Raw genomic sequence first — 3,905 nt, 5'->3', positions numbered from 1 at the left:
GTTTTCGGTAAGGATATAGTTCAGTCCATGTGCAATTCGTAAGTAACAAATTACTTTGAGTTTCCTGTTGTCGAAATTTTTAGACAGGGTTAGCGAGGTCACAGCCAATCCACCAGCTCTGTGTAGGTTCCTGGCTATGGGTAGTTTTGTCTTTCCAGGGAGGATGTTCCTCAGTGTCAGGAAGGTTCCTGATTCCAATTCTAGACCGGTCACGGCTTTCAGGAGGGAGTGATGGATCCAAGTCGGTTTTTCTTCCCCTTTACTGCTGAGAAAGGTGAGCAATACCAGCAATGGTCCCTCCCACCAAGGGGATAAGTGTTCCTTTTTTTTCATGTGTTTTACCCAAACATAATTCCTTCGATTGAAGCAAAGTTCCTTCTAGAGGTACTGGCTGTAGTAGCTGTGCCCAGGCCTGATTGTGATAGTGTTTCACAGGGAGACAGCTTTGTTTTTGTTGAGGTCTTGCTAAATATTCATTAAGGCTAAAGGTAGTGCGTGCAAGAGGCAGTTACCTATTTGGCTGTGGCATAAATTCCTGGCACGAACCAATTCTTCAGCGCTGTCTGGGCTAGTGCAACTGTCCCCAAATGCCCTGGATGGTGATGCGTTTTTGCTATGGGAATCCGGTGTTGCTCAGGTAAAATAGGAAGGTTTTCCGTCCCTCTCTCTGGAGTACTCTTCCCTGGGAGTCTTTGGTTGCTTCTTACCTTTCCAAGAGTCAATTTCTTCAGCAGGAACAGTCAAATAGATTTTTCAGGAGCAGATAACACCAGGTCAGACCGCGGGACTGCTTGTAAGCCTGGTGTTTTGTACGGCTGTCGTGCTGTTGCTTTAGCTGTAACATCCGATAGATCTTTTCCTATTTCTTCTTTTGTCCTTTCACCAGTATTGGCTGGCTGATGAATGACAGCTAGTTTTTGTGGCAACTGTCTAGTTTTTAACAGTTCAGTACTTACTCTCACAAAAAGTTATAAACCCGCGCCCCTTCCAGAACTGCCCAGTGGCGTGGCACGCTCCAAAGGCTATCGAGACTCAGTGTATTTACAGTCTTGTCTTTGGACAGCTGGCAAGTCTTTGTTAATGCAATCCATTCTGCTGCTTGTTCACTCAGCTTTGGACTGAGTGGCAAAGGCTCCACGACTTTATTTTCAGGAGTTACTGAATAACCTGTAACCTGGTCACTGTTAGATAATATGGGGACCCGTCTACACAGAGGTCAAGATCCGGATCTGGAAAGGCACTTCTGTAAATATTTTTGAGTTTTTGGCTTCACGGGTTGTTACCAGACAATCGTGATGTGGAGGTTCTTCCCCAGGTGGAGGGAGTAGAGTAAGAGGGTTCAGTGTATGACATCACTTCATTCTTCTGTGTTCCGCCATTAAGAGAATCAGCTCATAGCGATGTATTCGCTGTGGTGACAGTGTGGTGACAGCAGCATTTCAAGTCCATGTGGTACTTGTAGCACTAGAGGGGATCCAAGCAGCACGTTTTTCACTCTGTTCAACTAGGAGTGCTGCGGCAGCTGTCCTAGGGGCACAAGCAAAGGGTCCTTGAGCTGCCAGACCGTACTGGTGTTGGCTGGGATAGTTACATTGCTTCATGTACAAACAAGATAAATGGCTTCCTGTAGTCTGGCGATCCCACAGCAGGTGCAGTCACTAATGCGTGCCTCAAAAGCTCAGATGCCTTTACCTTGTCTGTTGTTCAGTGGATGGGTTCTCCAGCACCATGAGCAGTTGCCCGTGTACCTGTTAGAACAGGAGGAATTATGTCATCAGCAGTAAAAGGTTTGAGACCAGATTCTCATAAGAAGAAAGGGGAAAAATTTCCTATTCAGAGGTCCTGTAGTGTCTGCCCGAGGTTCCTGGTAGGCTGTCAGTCCTGGGTGAAATCGAGCTGCCCCTGGTGCAGAGAGCAGGGCAAGGACTGCAGCAGAGGATTGAGAGGTGGCTGTTGGGAGGCCCTTTGGTCACACTGGGGCACTCCTGTTTCCCATGGCCTTAGTGTCCACAATAATTACAACCGTCTCCAGTTCCTCGAGGTCCATTGCTCCTCCAATTTCCTCCTCTGACCTTACCTCAGAAAAACCTCCTCATCCCTGTCCCCTTAGTCAGGATTGCTGTTTAATGCTGCCGCCAACTAGCTTTCTGTTCCTGTTCTTTCTTTTTTTGCTTCAGCTGTCTTTTCATCTCTTCCATTCAACACAAACATAGCAATGCTGACTATTTCATCCAATCCTTTGCCCTGCCATCCCTGCACAGGTTAGAAAAAATATTTCTTTATCTCTGGGCTGACTGATGTACAAAAGAAAGATACGATTAAAGATCGATTTTCCACCTTCTCCAGGGTCGACCCCTCCAAAACAGTCTTGTTTGTTTAACCAATTGGACGTAATATTCAGAGAGGTGTTTGGTGTTTCCTTGCTGACATTCTTGGACTTTAACCCAATCTACACTCTTTCTAATGACTCTAACAATCCCCTTCTCTCTCTTTGCAGCATACCTCTGTTCACTGGTAAGTTGGGGTCCCGTCCTGGGTCATTGCCTGGCCATGGGCTTCTGCCCTGTGCTTCCCTGGCCCATCTGCAGTTTGTTTCCCAGATTTTCAGTTTTTCATCTGCAGAAAAAACAGTCTCAAACAGTTGCTGCACATGGGCCCACGTAGAGTCATAAACACAGAAGATGCTGTGCGTGGTTTGCAGCAGCTTCTCTGGATCATCCTGCAGTCTGGGCATTTGTTGTTTCCCCAAAACCAAATCAGTGGGTGCAAATGGCAGGCGGCCTGTTCCCACAGAAAGCTGGCCAGGTTCCCGTCCTGGCCCTAGAATTTCTTCTCCAGAGACGTGCTAGCAAAGCAGAAGCAGTCGCAATAGCTGGAGCAGAAACCAGAGGAAAAGCAGAAAAAAGAGCAGTAGGATGGGCAGGGGTGGAGCTGAATGGGGAACATCCTTGGTTTTCCCATTTGGCTGAAGGTTTTATTCACTTTCCAACCCACAGGGGAAACTTCTCTCTGATATTTGTAAATTCCAGAATGGAAAGAGCTCTTCTTTTTCCAATTCATTCAGAGATCTTTACTTATTGCTCTGCTCTGGAGGGAATTTTTTAGGTTTTTGTTTTGGGTTTTTTTTTAATACCTGGTATCCCAATGGTCCAGTAATTATCCCAGATACCCCAAGAGTCCATCTGTAATGGGAACCAATCCTTCAATTGCTGGGATAAATACCTCAGCCTAATGTCATCAACAGAACCAGGCCATGGCCACATTTGGGACGCATCATCAAAGGCGGTCACTTCTGGCCAAATTTCCTGACACAGGGCTCGGGCTTTTGATGACCCGGCCATCCCATCAATGGATTTCCAGGGCTGCAGCAATTCACCTATCGGTGGACCTCATCACCATACTTTGTCTGCCTCTCATTATATAAAAACATCACCTCCTTACTGCCAAGCAAGATCCATGCTTCATTGTCCCTGTGCCCAAGTATCCTGAGGGGAACTCACTTACAAGCTCGCAGTGGAGATCATCAGGGTCCTGGTGGTAGTGAGAGGTTGGATCAGGTGAGTCGGCTGTGTCCCACCTGGGTCACCAAACTGTTAGGGAAATTCACAACTGGCCCGTGCCGACCGAGGACTGAGGCTGCGACACAAAGTGCAGAATTACAAGCGTAAATATTTAGTCAAGTGCCTGAGGTGTTCCAGACCAATTGGGGCACCCTGAATGTGGTTAATACAGAGGGTTCGTACACTCTTCAAGCATTCAGGTACAACAGGATTTGACTAATCACTAATTAACACACACACTACCCATTGCTAATCATAGTAAAACTTGACAAAGCAACTGCTTCTGCAGCACCATCATCCATCAGCAGTCTTATTGCGTGTCTATTGATCCAGAACATCCCTGGA

The sequence above is a fragment of the Gymnogyps californianus genome, unplaced genomic scaffold (assembly GCF_018139145.2).
Source record: "Gymnogyps californianus isolate 813 unplaced genomic scaffold, ASM1813914v2 HiC_scaffold_31, whole genome shotgun sequence".
NCBI classification, from domain to species: Eukaryota; Metazoa; Chordata; class Aves; order Accipitriformes; family Cathartidae; genus Gymnogyps; species Gymnogyps californianus.
This window is presented reverse-complemented; position numbering follows the sequence as displayed.